The 23,651-nt window shown below is 42.6% G+C and overlaps 2 protein-coding genes across 3 annotated transcripts in view; one reads left to right on the forward strand and one right to left on the reverse strand.

Annotated features, from left to right (window-relative positions):
* TGIF2 (TGFB induced factor homeobox 2) overlaps positions 1 to 23,651 on the reverse strand; it is a 371,431-nt gene that overhangs the window by 12,647 nt on the left and 335,133 nt on the right. The gene's annotated exons all lie outside the window — the stretch shown is intronic.
* Positions 2,122 to 23,651, forward strand: part of DLGAP4 (DLG associated protein 4) — a 334,346-nt gene continuing 312,816 nt past the window's right edge. The window contains exon 1 of one of the 2 annotated variants that reach the window (XM_083746168.1): positions 2,122 to 2,609. The gene's annotated coding sequence lies outside the window, so the exon portion shown is untranslated. The remainder of the gene's footprint in view (positions 2,610 to 23,651) is intronic. The other variant, XM_083746161.1, reaches the window with a different exon arrangement.

Genomic DNA, 23,651 nt, shown 5'->3' on the forward strand with positions numbered 1-23,651 from the left:
TCTGCAAGGGGGTGGAATCTGGACAAAGTATAATAATCTGAAAATAGAGGCTTAAAAAGCTGCAGTCTGCTCCCATCCTTTGTCAGAGTCTGTTGCTCACATGGAGCTATCCATGGTCTGGGTACTTTTTCCATGGGATCCAGCATTAGGCTAGGCCACAAGTGTCCCCACTCCAAAAGAGAAACAGATATAAAGTTAATATTGTATTAGTTGGAAAGAGAAGTGTTAAAATGACAGAGTTGATTTCTAGGGAGGTGAGATGGACCCCAGAGCAGGAAGTGGCTAGAGTGCAATCTATAAAATGGTGAATAAATCAATACAGGCCAAAATGTAATCTGACTGGAATAGCTCTCAAAAATGTGTATTAAAAGCTTCTTTTCACAGGTTATTCTAAATTTAGCCTCTACTTTTGCTTTATCAGTGCTTCCAGACAACCTGTTCACTGAACATTCGTCCTGATATTTTTTTTTTGTTTGCAGGGAAGCAGGATGTTGCTGTCTATTTAATGTTTGATCTGTTTTTTGAAGAGGTTAGATGACACTGTGTCAAGTGTTATCCCACACTTTTCAAGGAATTTTCCTGTCACTTTCCTTATCACAAGAAGTCTGATCTGTTAGGGAAGCAGGTTTGTTGCAAAACACCTCCCAAACAACTATAATTGAATTTGCCGATTGAGCCCGACACGAAATCAGCAGCAGTTAGGATGTGCCCCAAACTCCATATCAACAACGGCATACATATATATATATATATATATATATATATATATATATGCTTTCGTAGATATATATATATATATATATATATATATATATATATATATTTATATATATATATATATATATATATATATATTGTACACTGCTCAGAGAGCTCTTTGATTAAGCAATGTATAAATCTTACAAATAAATACTGATGAAAGCAATGGATTAGAAAGTATGTTTAAATCCCATTTATGCCAGTGATGTGCCACGAGAAGTAGTTGAACCAATCAATAGCTCACATTGCAACTTGCTTTTTGAGAGCTTTGGATCTATTTTACTATTGTTTCAGCTCAAAAACTAGGGCAAGTTAGTGACTGACCTAAAATATCGACCTAGAACTGCCACTCTGAATGGGCAATGGAAGAATGAGAGGGGCTGGGCTGGCCAGCCCTTATTTTCTAACTGTTTGTCTGCATGTCTGAACTCGACTTATGAGCATTTTGATTGTACAACATATGCCTTTACTATCTGCAGCCTTGGTTGTATGCAAATGAAATTCCGATTGCTTATAAACTTCTGGATGAAAACACAGTGGGCATGGGGGTCATGGTGGACTACAGTATATGCTGCACCTTGGAGCACATTTAAAATTAAGTGGGTTAGCAAAATAGCACAACCCCCTCCAACCTCCCAAAACATACCTTTTCACAGCTGCTAACAGCGGAATTTTATATGACGTTGTCCATAAGCAGACCATGCCATGCCATGACTCAATCGCCATCTACTGCAAAATCCCATAGCCTTCAATGAAGCTCCTCAGAAACAAAAAAAAGAAACTTGAGGACTGTGCCTCTAATTGCCCTTTTCTGCTGTGCAGCTTGCAAACAGAAGGGCTGGGAAATGCAAGGAGTTATTGTCATGGTCATTATTGCTAATTTGTCAGGCTGTCATTCTCTGGCCTGTGGAACAGTCACAACAATAGCAAGCGGCTCCCCACCCTCCTGTTCTTTTTTAAAATACATGCCTCAAATGAAAGGAAACAGCAATTGCTTGCGGATTGGCTTTTTATTATTACTATCTCGTGCCGGATTTCACCTGCTGCTGAGCTGTGGCTATTTCATTCCAGCCGGGGAGCTCTACCCATCTCTAAAAATCAAGGCGTGCTATGAAAGCACTGACTAAGCCTCCAGCCGAGCAGGGTCTGTCTGTCGCCTGCCTCTTTATATTGCCTGCATCTTCTTGCTAATAACTTATTGAGTGCCTCAGATTTTCTGGTGTGTTGACCTTATGCATGATTCAGGTTGCCAGAGGCACAATAATACGATGTGCAGCGGCAGCTTTGGCCCAGCTCTTTTCCTGCCCTAGTTTCCATTCTCTCTCTCTCTCTCTCTCTCTCTCTCTCTCTCTCTGTGTGTGTGTGTGTGTGTAGTATTCCAGGCTCTTACAAATCCAGATCTGGTTTTGGGGCCTGCCTTCTTCTTCTTCTTTCTCTCTCTCTCTCTTGCATCTCTGCCTTTTTCTCCCTCTCTCTCTCCCTCCCAACCTCTCTTCACTGTACTCTCAGGGGGATCTCACTCAGCACTGCTGCAGCATCACTAACAACCTCAATCCAGGAGACCGGGAAAGAGAGGCGGAAGGGGGAGGAAAAGCTGAATGAATGGGCATCACATCAGTGATCATTATGGGGAGAACGGTGGCTGCTGCATGAAGAGGATTTTCTTTCTTTCCTTTTTTATTTTAAAGGAGGGGGGTGGGTGGGAAAGGGAAGAAGACAAGGGAAAGAAGAAAGACCTGCCACAGCAATTAAGCCAGGCTTCATCGCAAAGCTTTCTTTGGACAAGTACTCCATGGCAAGGGGGAGCGTCTGCCCGGGCATCAGCTGTTGTCCCTTCCATTGACACCCAGGTGAGTCCAGCATTGTGCTGGTGGAAGAAAAAGCAGCTGTATAGGGCCTTAACCAATGGCACGAGTGCCTTGGGGAGTGTTGGCTTTCAACAATGAAGTGTGAAATGGAGAGATGCTACCGTTATTTACTGTACTCGCTATTTCAAGTGAGTGAGATGGATAGGATGTTTGTTTGTGTTTTGTGTTTGTGTGTGTGTGTGTGTGTATGCGGAGAAGTAGTCTTCCCTCTTATTTACCTCTTTTGTGCAACACCCCCAAATGCCAGCGATTGTTTTGCTTCTGTCAATACAGAGCCCCAGCCAGCCTTGGCAATTCGCTTGGTTACTCCACAGTTCTTAAGACCTTGAAATGTACCTGCTCGTGCTTTTGGTACCTGGTACCTGGTTCCTGATACGAGGGCTGGGGGAAGAGAATGTTAATTGCCATCAACAGTGTCTCTCTCTCTCTGTGTTTTTGTAGTGATTACATATAGTGTTGAGGAAAAGGGAGCCATTGAATGTGATTGTACTTGGCAGCAGGATTTGAGTGTTCTGTGTTGCTATTGATTTTATGCGTCACAGAGTCAGATACCATGGTGATGGGCAGCAGTGAGGTGGGTGGGTGGTTCATATTTGGGCCCACTAAGTTAGCCCCCGGTAACATCCCAAAAAGACAGGCAGGCATGACTGAGGACAACTGATTTCATTCTGCTGTCGGGAGATGGTAGAGAGTGTCTGAATAGCCCGAGCTGTGTTTTGACATCATAAGGAATAGGGTGAGAGAGAGTCCTTTTGGAGGAGACCTAATGATGGATTTATAGGTTTGTTGAAGAGATTTATATCCTGCATTGCCGTGAAGGTGTCCAAGGTGGTTAACAATGATGTGAAATCCAACCTAACATGATAACGAGGAACAAAGGCTGTGAGTGAAATCACTTAAAACTAACCATTTCTAGACAAAAATGAATAAAAAGCCAGGTCAATTACATGCCTGAATGTAGAAGCATTTGTTTCTGGGGGTTGGGAGGAGATGAGCTGCGTAGCTGGAGAAAACTTAGGATATTTGCCAACTCACATGGCTGAGACTCATGTTCGAAGCCTTGTTCTGATTTCCTCGGTTGTACTCTGCAGTCTTTCTGAAGCACACTCCAGGAAGACGCTGTGCTCTTAAGCACTGTATATTAGTGTTTTGCATAAACTATCGAGCATATATCTGTGTTATGTGTCTAAAAACAAACATTGAGGGGTGTGTGTGCATGCAAACATGATGGTGGCACTTGACATCTGTGACATGTAATATTCCTGGATGCATGTCTGTGTGTGTGTGTGTCTACACGATGACTAGCTGAGCATGTGGTGGCTTACTCGTGTGCTGAAATGTGATGAGCAATGCTGCATGTTCTATGTGTGCGCGTTTTTGTGTGCACGCACGGGAGTTGCAGTGGGGGAGTGTGCCACCTGTGTCGAGCAGACCTTTGTCAACCGGCGGCAGTTCCACACCTTGTAGCAGTGTGGAGTGGGAGGGTATAAAGCCGAGCTGTGGAATAATGGTAGATGGCGGTTCTCATCAATACGTTTCACAAATGTTTCCTTTATATTTAGCACGCAGGTGGGAAGGTGGGGAAGGGAGAGCTGCTTTCCCAAAGGAGGAAGGAAATGCTACTGTTTTACTAACTCCCACTTCAGGTGTTCTGCTGGTAAAAGTAGACATTGATAATAAATTGGGAGAGATCGGAGGGGGCGGGTGCTGTGACCTTGGAAGCACATGCCAATCATGCAGCCTTAAGTGGGGCTTCATGAGGTGGTATGGAAGGCAAGTGTGGGGCTGGAAAGGCAGAGCAGGGCAGAAGTGTAAATTCACTAAGGGAAGGAGCTTCCTTCAAGGGTTAACAGAGAGGGGGTCCAGGTCAGATTTGAGCCAATTAACTGTGGAGTTTCTCTGTTGACATTCCATTTTCCGGATCTCTCTGTTTTTCTCCCATACTACGGGGCTCATGTTTCAGTACAGATTGCAGCCCTCTCTCTGCACTGCAAAATGATGCGTGATCATGGTACTTGTTGCCTGCAGAGTCCCAGTTTGCATGCTGAAGCAACTAACAGGGACAGCATTATACCACTCATCTATTTCCCCCTATTATTTTTGGGGGGGATTATGTTTCCGGTTAGAGCTTCCATTGGATTTTCTCTGAGAATCTGCAGCAACAGGGAATGCATGCTGGGGCACTAGGAGATCAGCAGGGGGTGCTGTGGGGTAAAGTGCTAATCTCATCAAAAAGAGATCGAAAGTATTCTGATGACTGAGAGACATAGAGTGTCTTGTAGATGTGGGTAGATGTGAGTATAAATCTATGTTGGATAATCTCTTAGCATCTTGGTCCACATAGATCTACGGTTCCTGTTCTTTGTTGTCTCTCTGTTTTCTTGTGGTATCTCTGTAAGAAAAGGCAGGTGATCCCTTTGCTGGTGAACAAAGATCATACCTTGACAAAAAAGCCAAACTCTACCAACATGGAAACATTGCAAATTTGTGGGAAATGTGTATTTAAAATGGTGCCTCTATTACTTCATTCTAGAGCAGGGTTGGAGAACCTTTGGTCCTCCAGATGCTGCTGAACTACAACTCCCATCAGGCACAGCAAAGTTGACTAATGGCCAAGGATGATGGGAGTTGTAGTTCTTCAACATCTGGAAGGCCACAGGTTCCCTTCTCATGTCCTCCACGGGGGGGGGGGGGGCAAAAGATGCACAGGGGAGAACAGAGAAGCAATTTATCCAAGGTTACAATGAGTCAGTTCATACAACTATTGTAAACATGTGGCCCGAATGAAGTATGTGGCCTGGGTTTGGCACACGGTGAAAGAAGGAGCCCCCATTCACTGCCTTGCAACAATGGCTTTTTCATTATTTTGTTACAAGCTCCTTTCCCAGCACTCGGTAGCATTTTACAACAACCCTGGGGCTTAGGTTAGGCTGATTGAGTTGTTCGTGGTGACCCAGTGAGATTCTGAGCTGAGTGGGGATATGAACCTGGCTTGCAACATCTAAATCCCACACTCTGTCCACTGTACCACACTGGCATTCTGGTCCAGAAATGGGTTTGAGCTTGACCGTCAAAGTAATATGATCCCCCTAGGATCTCCCTCAGTTGGGGAATCATAGGAAGCTGCCTTGAATTGTGTCAGACCAGTATGTTGCACAAAAATAATGATCCCAGTATAATAACTGATTAAGGAAAACCTGGCAAACTATCTTAATGATAAAACTTACACATGACGGAAACACATACTCAATAATCAAGGAAATAAATTTATAGAGAAGTTGGCCTTGTTTTTTACATTTCTGGAATGACAAAATAAATGACAATATTTTTCCTTTAAATTTTATTGGTAGGGGGGTTGCTATGTTGCCTTTCTTCCCTCTTCAAATATCATTTCCTTTTCTCTCTCTTTTATTTCATTTGTTTTCTCCTTTTCTGTATGAGAAGCCAGGGTATTTGATGTATAATTGTTTTTGCTACATATTGTCACAACATAATATTAATACAATTTATTTATTTTTTATTTTTTAAAAATGTGCCAGACCGTTCACTATTCACTAGTTCACTATTATCTATGCTGATTTTTACAGCTTTTCGGGGTTTCAGGTCGGAGTTTCTCCTAGTCCTACCTGGAGACAGCAGGGATTGAACCATAGCTGTCAACATTTCCCTTTTTAAAAGGGGAATTCCCTTATTCTGAATAGGATTCCTCACAAGAAAAGGGAAAAGTTGACATCTATGGATTGAACCCTGGACCTTCTGCATGTAAAGCAGATGTTCTACCATTGAGCTACAACTCTTCCTCTAATAGTCAAATAGTAATATCATATCCAACTTATCAGTAGGCCTGCACATGAGTAACATGGGTCCGAAGTGTGCTACAATAGAGCACCTAATTTACCCCACCCACATATGATTCACTCCCCATGTCTGATTTCATGTTCCACATATAATTAAGTCCTGCAGTTCATTGGGTGAATTCTCCTCCACCACCCCTGGGATTAAAAATCAAGACTCACCCAGCCCCAAACAAAAATCCTTCAATTGATTTATATATATATATATATATATATATATATATATATATATATATATATATAGTTAGCCTATAGTATCATAATGCAAATCTCAATATGCATACATGCAAGTGAAGGCAGTAGGTTTATCTTTACTCCAGTTGCCACTCTGGATTATTTACTTATCACCAGTACTTTGCCAGGCACTACAGAGAAAATGTAGGAATGAGATTGTGATAGTTCAGAAAGCAATCTCTCTCTCTCTCTCTCTCTCTCTCTCTCTCTCTCTCTCTCTCTCTCCCTCCCCACCATCCCTTACCAAGTATTTATTTATTCTGTTTTTTAGGGAGTTTTATATACCACCCTGCATAAAACACGATCCTAGGGGGATGAACTGCATGTATTTGCAGATCCCTTTGAAAACGGATAAAGCAAAATGTATGGCACGCTGTGTGTGTGAGAGAGAGAAAGAGATACTTCAGATGATAATGGTTGGCAGTTTGGGAACAGAGTGCCTCCTGTCTTGGTCTCCTTGATAATGATCCGGACTGTGTAAAGCATGAGATCTTTTCCACATCTGGAACCAGCTGCTGTAAATTAGCAATGTTCCATTAACTTCAGGGGATTTATGCAGGTATACAAAAGATAGTTCATTTGTCCTCTAACTCCACGGGTACATTTTGTGCAGAACATACCAAGTCCTTCATGTCTCTGAAATGTAGTCTTTAAAATGAACAAATTGGCAGAGGAGCTTTAAGCGAAACTCGTTTCTTGCGCAGAGTGCCTTGTGTTGCGAGCCTTGTGTGTCTCTGCAGGGGTCAGGGTGCCAGAACGGCATTTCAGAAATGAGGGGTGCTGTGGCACTTTGCTGTCTGTTCTTTTTCCCTTCTATGGCCTTGTAATGATCTAAAAATAAAGGGGTGAAACCTGTTTAAAATAAGAGGCACCTCTCCAAAATAGGGAGTGTTTGGCAAGGAGCAAAAACAGAACCTGCATATCAAAAGCATTTGGCTGATGGATCAAGCTCAAATCTAAGACACACACACACAAAATAACCAGGAACCATAAAAATCCAGCAAATTTTACTCGATTGGTTTATCATACATAAAACATATAACAATGCAGTATACAAAACATATGAAATCTTCCAACACACTAATAAAATACATATGCTTGTTATAAGCTGGAGAATGATTTAACTAGCCAGCCACAGCTTAAGCAGATTACAATTCAGACTGCCAAATGTGTTTTGACTGTTTGGTCTTCTTCAGTGACAAATCATAACACTTGAGGCTGCTCTTGAATGGGTTCTGATTGAATTTTGTTTCAGGTTTGTTTACATCGGGGTTCATGTTCTTAAAAATGAAAATATTCAATGATTGCATATATTAAGTTTTGCTTGCCTTCTCCTCTTATAAACATTTTCCAGGTAAGAGGAGCGCATGATGACTCAACAGTTGCTTTTTTGAAATACTAATGATGAGAAATCTCCCAGTCATTAGACAATTACGGTCTGGACAAGAAATTATTTACCTTTAATCCCAGGTATCTACTGCAAAATGTAGACTAAAGTAAAGGTAAAGGTAAAGGGACCCCTGACCATTAGGTCCAGTCGTGACCGACTCTGGGGTTGCGGTGCTCATGTCCATTTATTGGCTGAGGGAGCCAGTGTACAGCTTCCAGGTCATGTGGCCAGCATGACTAAGCCGCTTCTGGCGAACCAGAGCAGCGCACAGAAACGCCGTTTACCTTCCTGCCGAAGCAGTACCTGTTTATCTACTTGCACTTTGACATGCTTTTGAACTGCTAGGTTGGCAGGAGCAGGGACTGAGCTCCTGCCCATTGTGGGTATTCGAACCACTGACCTTCTAATTGGCAAGTCCTAGGCTCTGTGGTTCAACCCACAGCGCCACCCGCGTCCCAGACTAAAGTAACCCATATTATTTAATTATTTTACCTTCTCTGTCCAGGCTCAAGCCCCAGTATTACAAATGTACTCTAGCTATGGTAGGATACTTGGTGTTGACAGAGATGTAGCTAAAATGGCATCTTACTTGAGGCAAGTTGGCCTGGTCCATCTCATCCTGTCTCATTGCATGTCTGCTGCCATTGGGTAGAAAACTATTTCAGTTCTTCCTTAAAATCTTAGGCACATGTTGTTTGAAAAACATGGAGGAAGGCAGGGATTCCATTTAGGATTTTGGCTGTAGGATGCGAGACACACAAAAGATTTCAATGCAGAGGAGGGAAAGATGTCTCAAGGCCCTTGGATGCAAGGTTAAATGGATGCAGGTTTAAATAGCACAAGGGAGACTTGCAACAAAAAGTTGCCACTTACCACTGGAGTTTGCTATTAGAGGGAATAATATGTTCATTTTTTAAAAGCAGCACATTCCAGGCCACAGTCTGAAAGCATGTAATGCAGTGACCTTGTTGGGTATGTTGAGTCTTAATGGAAGACAGCTGGGTCTTCTATGTAAGCTCTCTTGATATATTAAAAAAAGAATGTTTTGGGTGCTATCCAGTGGTTAGGACAGTGCAGCATTTTTTTATCTGTGTAATGTAACTCCCCTGCCCTTTCCACACTCCACACATTTCCCTATATCTGCTCTACAGGGCTGGGGAAACCCCTGGAGCAGATTTAGAGGACTTGCAGTGGGGTTACAGGTCTTGGGAGAGGAGAGGAGAAACTTACACTATGCAGCTCAAAGTCATTGTGCTCATCTCACTGTTTAGTTAGGTACCACCCTTACGCAAATAATTAAAATAATTTTTAAATCTCATAATAGATAGCACAGGGCTATCAGCACAGGGCAAAAAGGTCACCATTTTCTTAAAAGGCAAATAGATCTGTATCTCTTGCCTGCTCATCTGGTATCTGGGTCCAGTTAATTGTTTGTAACACATTTACTCTACTTGTACTACTATTACTACTAATAATAATAATAATAAAAATTTTTATTTGTTTCCCGCCCTCCCCAGCCGAAGCTGGGCTCAGGGTGGCTAACAACAATAAAACAGTACAACAGTACAACAGAACACAACACTCTAAAATCATTCATTATAAAATTAATTCAAATCAAACCAATGGCAACCATTGGGCCAGAGCTCCGCGAAAATTGCCGAAGGAGGGAGTCAGGCTGTGCCCTGGCCAATGGCCTGGTGGAACAATTCTGTCTTGCAGGCCCTGTGGAATGTGATGGCCAGATACTGGAGCTTCTGAGTAACAGTTGTGTGTGGTTTTCCATTCTGAAATGGAACATGGGTATCTCATTTCTATCTCTTTTCCTATTACATAACCTCTTCAACTCACTTTGCGCCTTACAGTTGCTTTGTGCATTGTCGCCGTGCCACATCTGGTGAGAATGGCTGCTCCAGTAATGGGTTCCTTGCTGTGCATGTACACAATGTTTTGAGGATGTAGCCTTAGCAATGGGCAGTCCAGCTCCGCAAGTCATTCCTTAACCTCATTAGTCCAACCATAGAAATGCACCAGGTGGGAGGCCACAGATCTCAGGGAGACCACAGGTCTCAGGAGAAGTGCCTGACTTCAGGGGTTGACCCATAGAAAACTGAGTTCTCTGGAACTGGGTAGAGCCTTGCGGAGGTGGGCAGGAACCTGAGGCTTTAGAAGCTTGAGATCACTTTCAACTGGGAACTCTCCATGGTGCTGCAACAACCAACCTGCCTTGCCGCCTTGTCCTTTGGCCTCTGCAAGACCAGAACAGGACATTCCACTTAGCATCTGTGCAAGCATTTTATGGGACAGTGCTAGCAGCTGCTCTCCCTCCGCTTATGCTGCTTTGGATTCATTCCATTACTCTGGGCATGCAGCCGCCATTATGATCTATCCCAAATCCTTATTATCAGTCGGTGTAGTGATTCATAAAATCAGAGTAGCCTTGCTGTTTGAAAAATGTTTAGCCCAATAAGCAGCAGCAGTGATCGTTTTCCCTTTTAAGGGCTGTCCAAACAAAACCCTAGTCTGATCATTCTGATGGATGTTAGCAAAAGTTAATTTTTCTTATATCTTGGCGTATTCTTCCAGATACCAAGAACAATAAAATTGCTTTATTTTTCAGTCAAAGACGATTGTGCGGCAGGTTTAGAAGTAAGCACTCTATGTACTCTGTAAATTGCCTGCAATCAGGCATCTACTGAGCACTGATTTTTAGCTTGTTTTTCTCAAGGACAAATAGCCAAAGTTCAGTTTGTGTGCATGTGTGTTGTTTTGCTGTCTCAACATGCATGAAATGATATTGAGGTGGAATTGCTGGAGCACTTTCCTAAACCAGTACGGAACCAGTGGAAAGCAGGTCATCCTTGGTATCTATGTGAACTTAACTCAGAAGTCCTTTATTGCAGGTAATATAGCACAATAGTTCTCTTAAAATTGTGCTCACATTTACTTTTTGGATCCAATTCAAAGTGCTGCCTTTTATCTACCTTGTATGGATTCTGTTCTTGCTGGCTTTGAGTAAATTCTTCACTGTAGTTGTAGTCAGCAAAGGCCATTCCATCCACTTTCCCTAGATAAAAATACCAAGGTGTTGGAGGGACACAATGTTCCCTATAGCATGCATTTAATTCTGGACTTATGACAGACTTGTGGAAAAGGGACCTTTGTTCACTGAAAGTCAAAGTGAGGAATCTTACTTTCTAGAACAGAATCCAATGTCTTCTAGAGAGTCACTGATAACACTGTATCATCTATACCAGGCTCCCCCAAATTGGAGCCCCCCTGTTTTGAACTAGGGCTGATGAGACTTGTAGTTTAAAACTTCTGAAGGGCAGCATGTTGGGAAAAGATGATCTAAAAGGACTTGGGGAAAGTCTCCATGACATGAGTCTTTCACAGTCATACCTGGAAATACCAGAGATTATCATTACTGATTTATATAACAGTATTTCTCAAACTTGGGTCTCTATCTGCATTTGGACTACAATGCCCAGCATCCCTAGCTAGCCAGACAAATGGTCGGGAATTATAGGAGTTGTAGTCCAAGTTTTGAAAAACACTGATATTCCACTTATATGTCGTAATGGCTTCTGTTTGCAAGCTTATAAATTATAAAACCCAAGCATAATTAAAATACACAATAAAGCAATGCCATCAAAACATTAAAAGCATCCATATTTAAAATATGCAATAAAATAAGCTTATTAAAAAGCATAACAATTAACTAGTTTTAAAAGCAAATAAAACAACTGGATCATAAGTGCAAGTTCAAGTGGAGGGAATTGGTCTTCAAGAGCCAGCAGAATGCCAATAGTGATGGTGCGACTCATATTTCAGCAGGGAGCACATTCCACAACATTGGTGCTACCACCATGTTACCACACACCATTAATCATCAAGCCATGGCAAAACTGGCCAGGTTCCATTTGCCGATCATAATGCCCTTGCTGGGCAGTGGAAGGGATTGAAACTGGAACCTTATGCATTCACAGTGTGTGCTTTACCACTAAACTATGGCTCTCTCTCAGGTTTCTGGGGTGGACCTTAACACAGAAAATATGAAATAGAATGGGTCAGCAGCAACTAAAGGCATTCAGAAATAACCTAGAATGTGTTGGATACACATATTTAATTTGCCTGATAACAAAATCTTCTGCCTGGAAACAGCCTAACATTCTGATCCTATGTCTGCTTATAGAGAAATCCCACTGATAGCTGTATAACGCTAAGTATAGTTGCAGTTAGAGATGTAAGAAGACCTCTTTCTTCATTCCACCCCATATTTGTCACATGCAGCGCAGTTTCCATTCTGCTGCAGTTTGGCTTCCATCAAAAACTACAATATTTGTCTAGCTGTCCACTATGTAGGAATTTTATGTAATTAAAGACAGTTAATTGTGTTGTTACATTATTCCACAGCATTTTATTAATTTCATTTATATGCCACCTCTCCAATGAATTCAAGGTGGCATATATAAATCTCCTGCTCTCTATTTTATTCTCGCAACAACTCTGTGAGGTAGGTTAGGCTGAGAGTGAGTGACTGGTCCAAAGTCACCCAGCAAACTTCGGGGTTGTGTGGGGATTCAATCCCTTGTCTCCCAGGTCCTAGTCCAGCACTCTAACTGCTACACCACACTGGCTCCATTCATTTCAATGTAAAGGAAACACTTTCCAATGACTGGAAACAATTTCCAATGCAACTGGGGAAAAATGTCATCAATTACATATTTGTGAACTGAAAATAGTTCTAGACATGAAATAAGCAAACACCAGCAATTTACACTCCTGTTTCCCTTTTTATCAGAAGTCAACAGCATTCCTAGTTGCAACCTAATACTCCCATAGTGTTCAATTTTACCATTTCATCCTCTGATACTACCAACACCTATGAGCCTGGATTTTTACTTAAATGCCAATTTTGTAATGGCCCATTGATATAAAGTTCGTATTTGGCTAGTTGTTTCTAGGAATTCAGTCCCTCCTGCAACGAAATGTTGTCATTTTGCAGCGTGTTATTTGCATTTTATGCTTCGTAACTGCTGTTTCAGAGTTTTATTTTTTAACTCGGCTGGATGCCTCCACAGATAACATCTCTTCTTGCTGGAACTGAAAGGATATGTATTTCTCATGAATGTCATGTCTAGGTTTGAACAGTGCATCAAAGAAAACAATTAGAGGGCCCAAGTTCCAAACCTTATAGAGGAAGAGCTCAGAGTAGACCAAAAGTTATGTTTCTTATTGGGTTCTTACTTAGGCAAGCTCCTCTCAGCTTGGGGAAAGTTGGATTAAGTTTAGTAGCTCATCCATTTTTGTGAAAAGACTTAAACATGGGTAGGCAAACTAAGGCCCAGTTGCCTTCTAAATCTGGCCTGCAGACAGTCCGGGAATCTCTGTGTTTTTACATGAGTAGAATGTGTCCTTTTATTAAAAATGCATTTCTGGGTTATTTGTGGGGCATAGGAATCCATTCATTCCCCGCCCCAATATAGTCCCCCCCAAGGTCTGAGGGACAGTGGACCAGCCCCCTGCTGACCCCTGGACTTGAACAATTAGCATTATTGTGTGTGCATCTTCTGAGGAACTCAGGGTGACTTACATGATGCAGACCCTCCCAGTATCCCTGTTTTCCAGGAACAGTCCTGGAATTACAAAACCCATCCTGGCTTCTGATTTGATCCCAGAATTTCTGTATTTCCCCCACCAGTGCTGCCGCTGCTGAGCTCAGGAAGAAGGATGAGCCAGCACTTACACCAAGTGATGGTGGTGGCGACGGCAGCAGCAGTGGCAGCTATGAGAGAGCATCCTGTTGCCTCTCCATGGCTGCTGCTAACAGCCTCCTCCCTTGGGCAGCTGATAGCGGCGGCTGGAGGACAGTCGAGGAGGAGGAGAAGCTTCCCCCACCGAGGCCAAGTCCTGTGTGATGCTCCAGCTCTGATTCAGCAGTAAAGAGAGGGTTTTCATGGTGAAAGCTCCAGAGCAAAGACAAAGAAAGGAGGACTGGAACTCTTATTTAGATACTGGAGCATGAGTCAGACCATTGGTCCTTCTAGCAAAGGGTTGCTTTCACTAACTGGTCTCTAGGATTTCAGAGAGGTCTCTCACAGCCCTACCTGGAGATGCCAGGGATGGAACTCAGGACCTTCTGCATGCAAAGCAGATGCTCCACCACTGAACATGACTGGTCTGTATTGATCAGTTCAAGACTTGCTTAGCAGCTATTAATACTACAACAGATACTGTCTTATGCTTTTCCAAGCACTGAGATGCATTATCTCCTATCACCGTGTTGCAAATATTGAATAATATTGGAAACAACTCTGGTTATGCATATTGTATAATTTCATATTCTTAGCTCAGGGACATGTTGGTGAAAAAATATTTATGGAAAGAATCTCTTATCTGCCTTATAACCTCTTTCTTCCAATACCCTCCATGTTTGAAATAATTAAGGATCTAGTTATGATCAACTTCCAGCACCAGGGCAAATCTCTGGCATACTGGATTAGTATCCAGGTCATATCTGTACTCCTCTTCCGGTGACGAAGCTATAGCCCAGGAGTTCAAAGCAATTACGTTTATATTCCCACATGTGATAATTTTGCCTTGACATTTATGTTGAGCGGAATGAAAGCAATGAATTACACCCCTCTGGGGGATGGTGAACGGAAGGATGTGTATGGATTCTATACCTCTGTAGTCTGTATTGAGAAGGACAAAGTGTACAGAACAGTTGTTGTATGGCATGACCAACCTGAGCATCTAGACAAAATAACAGAGCAGCATCAGTGCTAATCTCTACTTTTTTCAGTAGTATGTGGGGAACTTGCATGTGATCTGAGTATCATTGAAAGATAATCATAATTTTAATGATTAATAATTATATCATCTTATGAGAAGGCCTGTCCATCCCACACCTCAGCAATAAGGTTCAGGATTACTAACTCTAGCTAGTTGTCAAATGGAAAATGTTGGTGTAAAGTCATAACTTAGGTTCCTTAATTTAGTAGTGCTTGTCCATGAACCTTGTAACATACAACTAAAAGTCCAGGATACCAAATAAGATTATTGATGTAATATAAATTCTGTAAGTCCATATCATTTTAAAAGCTCACCCTTCCTTTAAAAATAAATAAATATGAGACCGCATAAATGGATCCAGAGTGAGATGAGGTGGAACATGGTGAAAACAATGAGAAAACTGGAATTCTGCAATGCTGAACTCTCACAAGCACCCTCTGTATACATGGAGAATAGCTAATTGTTTTGAGCAAATGGAAGGGACTAGCAGAAGGGAAACTCTGACTTGATCCAGGGACACGATGCTGGTGTCATTGTGGCCTCAAGTAGGTCTCTGCAGGAACTTTCCAAAACAGTATAGGCCTTTTTAACATCAAAGCCAAAAACGGGACTTGGCAACACTTTGAACCTGCTGCGACAAATCTCCCAGGCATTTTGAGGATAAAACCACTCATCTCAGTGGCCACTTAAGTGCTGCTGTTTTCACAGGCCTGGCTGAAATGTCCAGTCTGTTCTGATTTTTGTAGGATCATTTTTTGTTTTTTCCACTACAGTCATCTAGTGAGACCCTCCTGGTGGTGCCACAGGTAATAAAAGTATGACTGGCAGCCACTGGGGGTGAGCATTTTTGGTTGTGGCACCTTTTTTATGAAACCAAAACTTAGTTAGGTATCATCCTTGATGGCATTCTGCCACCTTCCTAAAAAAATTTTAGTCAGTTATCTGATTGCAGCTGTGCTTTATTCTATGTATGTGTGAGTGTTGTATTTATCAAATCTATCTATGTATCATGTACAGCACCTCATTTCGGTGAGAGATGATATTTAAATGTTTTTCAAAAATAAATGCTCTTCTTGTTAATTCAGGGGTAGCCAATGAGGTGCTTTCCAGAAGTTATTGGGCAATGATTTCCATCATCCCTGACCATTGGCTATGATGTCTGAGGATGATGGGAGTTGTAGTCCAGCAACATCTGTGGAGGGAGGTACGATGTTGTCTACCTAAGGGCTAGTTGTTGTTGTTTACTGTCTCAGCAGAGTTGAAAAGGTGTGTTTGGTTGACTTAATGGCTCCTCCCAACATGGCTCTGCCAGTTCTTAGAATCAGCCATCATGATGACTGACCATTCAAATTTCCCAGGTTCCACCCCTTATATGCTCCATTGATAGATATAGACTCAGCTGCACTTGTGGCAGTGGTTGTTGTTGGACCAACCTGCTACACTAGCAGGCATCACCCTTCCTGGATTTATTGTCCAGCAGAGCAGCATTAGCAAGAAACAAAGCAGCACCCTGGGAGATATTTATAGCTTCCATAATGTTATTCCCTTGCCAAGCTATTACGGAAATAGGCTATATCATAGGAGAAGAGATTTTAATGGCAATGTGTTGTTGCTTTTGGCTTCTTGTTTTTAACCATAAGATTTGGAAGCTACATTTCCTTGCTAATGAGTTGCTTCATCCAATTAATATTTTGACCAAGCTGGCACCAGAAATGAGACTTAGGCTAGAATTACGTGTTTGGCAGTGAACCAAACCAAATGAGACTTAGGCTGAAACTTTGTGTTTGACAGATTTCCGACCCTGTCTTTGCTTTTCAGCAAGTGTGGGCAAATGTGTGAGCCTAACCCTTGCCCCACCCACCACTTATTTTCCTTTGCAACACCTCCCTTCAATTATTCCCCCGCAAATGCTTTCGTGAAAAGAAGTCAGAAGAGAGTAGGCTGAAGGATCTTCCAGAAGGACTGTTTGGGGAATTTGAAGGATACGGTGGAGATGAGTCCAAGTGTGTGTGTGCAATAAAGGTGAACTGCAATAAAGGTGTCTCAAACCATTTTAAGCATGTGAAATGCCTGAGAGACTTGTCTTTCAATACAGCCATGATGCATTGATGCAGCAATGATGTCCCTCTACCTTATTCTGGGACCTGGCCAGGTCAGAGTTTAAATTCAGCTAGCAGATAGTCATACAGTGCCCAGGAATAAGAGAAAATTATGGATCCTTTCATACGGGCTTGGAAATAAGCTCACACAACTTGCTAGCCTGCAGGGTAAAGGTAAAGGTACCCCTGACCGTTAAGTCCAGTCGCGGACGACTCTGGAGTTGTGGCGCTCATCTCGCTCTATAGGCCAAGGGAGCCAGCGTTTGTCCGCAGACAGCTTCCGGGTCATGTGGCCAGCATGACTTAGCCGCTTCTGGGGAACCAGAGCAGCACACAGAAATGCCGTTTACCTTCCCGCCAGAGCAGTACCTATTTATCTATTAATAGTCAACATGGAAATGCAGACTACTAGAGTCTTAGCAGGCTAATAATAATAATAATAAAAGATTGGTGAAGGGATGGAGCAATCTGTTGTTCCACTATCAGCCTGTTTGCTTTCGGTGCTGGTGACAAAAGAAGGGGCTCCTCTTCCTTGAGGGCTAGCATGAACACCAAGGGACAAGAAGAGAAGCAGATTGATTCTAGGCTACAAGACTACTTTACTTAAGGGGGTGGGGGATAGGTTTTTTTAAATGCAATTGTAATAGAAAGAAAAGGCTGCTCTAGTCTTAAATCTTGTTTATCAGTGCTTAACTACCTCTCCTTCAGGTTTGTCATCTCTGTTTTATTTGGATTCTAAGCCTTGAAGACATGGACATTATTACTTCTGTGCTCGTTATAGCCCCATGTGCACTCTTAGTGGCATTTAATAAATATGGAATAGTAAATGGAAGAAGAGATTATGAGGGACGGGGGCAACTGCAGCTGAAAAAGTCTGAGCTACTATCGTGTAATGGCTAAGAAAACTTGTTGCTGGAAGAGAAATCTTGTGTATCTGGGTGAGAATGTTTGGTGAGAACTCTTATAATGAGCTCTGTTAAGACTACAGAGGCGGTGGTTGGTTTGGTGGGAGAATCCCTGCAGTGGAAATCCCCTTGGGGTTGACACTTCAGTGGTCACCAGCACTACCCTGAGACACTGGTTTTGGCTCTGCAACCTGGTTGGATGAATGGTAGGAGAGTATGGAAAGAAGGCTACCTTGTGGGAAGAAAGTCCATGATAATAGCAGGCATAAGGCCACTGTAGGTCACATCACAGCAAACTCTGCCCTCAAACTCAGGCTTTGTCCTTCTAACTTTTTGAGAGCTGGAGGAGGGGTCCCACTCATTTGCCACCTGTCACAGAGCCCCCCTTTCCTTGGTTCTCGTAGTGTCCCATCACCTTTCCTTTGTTCTTTTAATGGCCTGTCAACCTTGTCAAGAAGCTAGCTCAATTAGCTTTTCACACTTGCTAGGATTATAGGTGTCTGGCACCAACAATTCATAACAGTATGCTGATAACGTGTGAGGGAATGTGGATCAGAATCTGAATTCTGTTTTTGCCAAGTTGGGTTTACATTCATGATTTAAGCCTCTTATGTGAGAACTTCCTTAGTTGGAAATGTGTTCCATTTCCTGCCCTTTTCTGAGCACCATCCCACACCTTTATGTAATGCAAAGGTCACTGCATCCCATAAGGTGATGAAACAACAGAACACTTGGCATTCTCAATCTTCCCCTTTTGTCATCATAGCTCTGCCCCTTCAGTTGGTTTGGTGGGGGCTAACCTGCACATGCTGTGTGCGTGACAGTTCCCGCTGACACCTCATATTTTGACTGCTCCATTTTATTGTTCCTGTTGCTAAGAGATGCTGAAAGGCCATCCTCCTCCTTTTTTTCTGAGAAAGCAATGCCTTATTACGGTACTTGCTTTGGATATTTAATCTGTCTTGTTGTGATGAGTAAGCCTTCTTTGGGTACATAGACATACACTCCCTCCCTCCCAGTTGACCGCTGTTGGCTTAATCCCCTCTCTCTGCATCCTGGTCGTAGAGCAAGCATGGGGAACTGTGGCCCTATAATCATTGTTAGACTCCCATCAATTTCAGCCAGCAAAGCAAACAGTCAGGGATGATGGGAGTTGTAGTCCAGCAATATCTAGAGAACCACAGCTTCCATACCTCTCTCTTAGATAGTCTAATTCAGGGTAGACTTCAGACAATGGGACCTCTTAGTTACAATCTTTCTATATTTCGCAACGCCCATAAATGTAGTTTATGAATACTGGGTACTTCAGTTACGCTCACTTTGATGGAGTGCATGTTCGGATTGCAGCAAACAGGAAAAAATACATGACACTACCTTGGAACAGTTGTGCAAAGAACCAACTAGAGGTGGGGCAACCCTGGACTTAATCCTTAATTCAACCTGGGAACCGGTTAGAGGTGTAAGTGTTGTTGACTTGGTGGGGAATATTGACCACATCTATCAGAGTCACCAGATATGTAAATGGAATGCTGCCTAGCAACACAGAAACAGTTAATTTCAAATGATTCTCAAAATTGAGATTAGGTAAAGGAGATTAGATGAAAGGAAGAGTCAAGAGGGTAAAATCTCTTCAAGATGCTTGGAGGTTATTTAAAGACATGATGAGATAATAGCAGCTCAGCTAGAATGTATGTCACAAGCTTTATCCTCCATGAATCTGTCTAACTCCTTTTTGAAGCTATCACATGTTGGTGGCCATCACTACATCTTGTGGAAGAGAATTCAGTTTAATTGTACTGAATTATATTCATTAAGTACTTAAGAATATAAGAGCCTTCTGGATCAAAATCATTCCTCCTAAAGCTCAGTTTCCCAACCCTTGATCATCTTAGTCACCCTCCTGTGCACACATTTCAGCTTATCAATATCCTTCTTAAATTGTGTTGCCCAGAATTGGACACAGTATTCCAGGTGTGGAGTGACCAAGGCAGAAGGTAACAAGAAATGAAATTATAACAGGGGCCCTCAAACTATGGTCCGAGGGCTGCATCCTGCCCACCAAGGTTCTGGATCCAGCCCACCTGCCAGTTGCAGAACCCACTGCTGACTCCCTTCCTCGAAGTCCGAGGAAGGGCAATGAAGTGGGCAGGCGACTTCAGTGCCGCTTACTGAGCACGCTCAGCTGGACCAGCACATGCTCAGCATCCCTTGGCCAGGGAGGAGAGCAGACCAGTGCCCCTCCAAGTTGCAACTCCAGCCGACACCAGGCACTTCCTCCTCCTCCTCCTCCTCCTCCTCCTCCTGCTGCTGCTGTGGTGTCAGTGGAGGCCCCACCCCAGCCACTCTTGGCTTCCTGGAGTACTGGGGCAGAGCTGCAAGGAGCAGCAGCAGCCATGCCATGCCTGGACCTGAGTCAGCATCAGCTGGGGACGAAGCGTGGTGGCAGATAAACAGGGGGCCAGACGGTGAGCCCCGCGCTCTGTCTTCCTCCCTCCCTGCTCAGAAACTGGGCCAAGTGGGATCTGCAGCTGCTAAGGTACCGCTGGGTCCTACAGAACTTCCTGAGTCAGGAAGAGCACTATAGCCCCCGGGTATCCTATTTCTGGTGTTTGCAGAAGGAGATCCAGCCCTCCATGCAGAAGATGTTGGCTTTTTGAATGTTGGCGGTCTGTGCCAGGACCCTGTTCCTCCCCCCTCCCCCTCATGCCCTGCATCATCCCTTCCACTCGTGGGATCAGATCCCAGCTTGCAGGACACCCTGTCCCCCTCCTGCCTCTTCTTGCTCTTTTTCCCACCACCTGAGAGCCCCTTCCCTTTTTTCCCATCCCCTGTTTCTGCTTTCTCCTCCTCCCTCTCTCATTTCTTCCCTCCTCTCTCCCTTTCTTTGCTTATTCAGGTCTGCTTTCTGTCTGGCTTTTCCCTCCTGTTGCTGGCACTGTTCATGTGGCAACCCTGATTTACTTTTGTGAGATAAAGCTTGGAATACGACTTAAATATGAACAGCAACATAGGCTTTAGTTTGGGGAAGTTGTTAACAGGCACAGCACTTTCCAGGATCACCTCCCACGCATTAAAAGTAACCTCCAAAAGCATACACTAGCCTGCTCTTTGTTTATGTGCATTACAAATATTTTGTAAAATTATTTTTTCTATACACACACACACACACATACTATGTTTGTGCATATAATAATTTATAATAATAATTTATTATTTATACCCCACGGCTTCCAACCAAATATTAAAAACAATACAGCATCAGACATTAAAAACTTCCCTAAATATGTATGTCATTAATTAACATAAAATTAAAATTGTTCTTCATTTTAAATATTGTATTGTTTTTCCTGTTTTTGGTGCACTACAAATAAAATATGTGCAGTGTGCACAGGAATTCGTTCATATTTTTTTCAAACTATATAGTCCGGCCCCCAACAGTGTCTGAGGGACAGTGAACCAGACCCCTGTTTAAAAAGTTTGAGGACCCCTGTTCTAGTACTAAGTGACAAATCGATGGCTCAGCAGAACAGAATGCTATGTGAGAGCTCTTAAATGACCAACAATTTCACAGTTGAATTATTTGAACAAAAGAATGCACCTTACTAAAACTCCATAACACCTTCATGTCAGGGATGGGAAAGGAGCCAGTCTGACACGAATCTGTAAAATGGGTCATCACTGAAAAAAAGATATTTATTTATGTACTTATATTATAAACCACAGCTCAAAGCAAATAACAACGCATAAAATAAACAATACATAAATAAAAGGAAACAACCCCATTAAAATTCTATTAAAAAGCTATCAACTGAACAAATGACTGAATCAAATAATAATAGGCAACTTTTGTGAAAACTATCCAAAGTAGTCTTTAGACAGGGTATTCTAGAGTTTTGCTAGCTCAATTTCTTTCCCAGGTATCTTGATTGAATGCATTGCTAAAGATAGAATTAAGCAAAAACATTAGTGCTGGATCGCACCAAAGATCCATCTAGCTCTGGTCCTGCATCAGCTCTAGCCACCATGTTCAATGATCAGGAATGGTTGGAGTTGTTTTCCAACATATTCCCCGTTTATGATATAGTCCAACATAGTGCTTCCCATCATGGCCAGCGCTGTGCCTCAGGGAAGCCATCAAGCAGAGATTAAAGACCACCAACCACTCCCACTGATTCGTCCCAGCAAATACAAAACTAACCTTGCTCAAGAATGATCAGCATAGCATCTGAAAACTTTAAGTTCTGTCTTGCAAACCCTTTAGAATTCTATGTGAATGTCAAAGATATAGATAGATGATCTAGTACAGGCTTCCTCAACCTCGGCCCTCCAGATGTTTTTGGCCTACCACTCCCATGATCCCTAGCTAGCAGGACCAGTGGTCAGGGATGATGGGAACTGGAGTCTCAAAACATCTGGAGGGCCGAGGTTGAGGAAGTCTGATCTAGTAGATGCTATATACTTGGACTTCAGGAACCCTTCAACAGATTTCCTCACCAGAGAACTCTGAGTATACTTAGCAGTCTTCTTCCATTAGTGGAAGAAGTCATCTTGTGGGCTGGTAACTGATCAAAGGCCAGGAAGTAGAAATAAACAAGACAGTTTTCACAGTAGAGGGGAGCAAGTAGTGGAGTCCACCAAGGAAACAATGCTACTGAATTTATTAAATTTTATAGAACTGTGATGAACAATGTAGTAGTCATAAGGTTAGTCATGAACAATTGTGGGTTACATCAAATTGTTCAGCATGGTGAAAAACCAACTGAAGCAGACCATAACAAGTTCCTGGAAGGACCTTCCCAGCTGGGTGAATGGGCAACCAAACAGCAAAAGAGCTTCAACATAAGTGTAAAGTGAAATCTCCCAATTTCAGACCTACGTTGATGGGTTGTAAACTGACTATGGCTGTCCTAGAAGGAGAACGTGAGATTGCAGCAAATAACTTGATGTTAGACTAAATGTGTCCATTCATATACTGCATTTATATAGCCACTCCCTAACAGGAATTCTCTGGGTAACTCACAAAGGACATTGGTCTGAACCAGCAAGGATATTAAGTTCTTCATTTTAAGTAGCTCACGACAAAAAATGGAAAACCATGCTAAAGAAAAATGCTCTTCCCACATAGTCGTGGCCTGCCTTCTCACATCCAGCAGCACATGTATTTCAGAAAATATGTACTGGCATTTTAGACATTGCTAGGAGGAAAAAAATGAAATCCAGATGGTTCCAAGTGATAACAGAAGGTGGTTGTAGAACCAATGGTGAAAGTTTGGACTGGTCCAGATGGTCCAGAGCCTTCAGTTGCAGAGACTCCCTAATATATTTATAGTGCAAACAGCGTTTTAATAGGAAAGTGGTGTCATGGAGATGTCCTTCGTAGATCTGCAGGCTCAGCTGCTTATCCAGGACATGATCACAGAACAGCTTGCTACCAAAGATATGATTTCACTGATTAACAAGATACCCTTTTCAGTCCCAGTCACAGGTTTTCTGTTGTCACATTACAGACAGTTTACACATGGTAGAATTCAGAACCATCTCAGATTGCAAGAGGGGGCATTGCGTTTTTGGATATTCCTCCATATAAAAACACTGGCTCCATGTGGTAAACTTGCACATGGGTGGAAACTGTTCAGTGTAGTCCTCTCCTATGTCTGCTAATTTATTTCATGCCAAGGTAAGTCAAAGCAGTGTTGCATCATCATCACCATTTTATTTGTATGCCGCCTTTCCATAGCTGAAACTAT

This window comes from Podarcis gaigeae, assembly GCF_964106915.1.
Source record: "Podarcis gaigeae genome assembly, chromosome: 6".
In the NCBI taxonomy this organism is placed as follows: Eukaryota; Metazoa; Chordata; class Lepidosauria; order Squamata; family Lacertidae; genus Podarcis; species Podarcis gaigeae.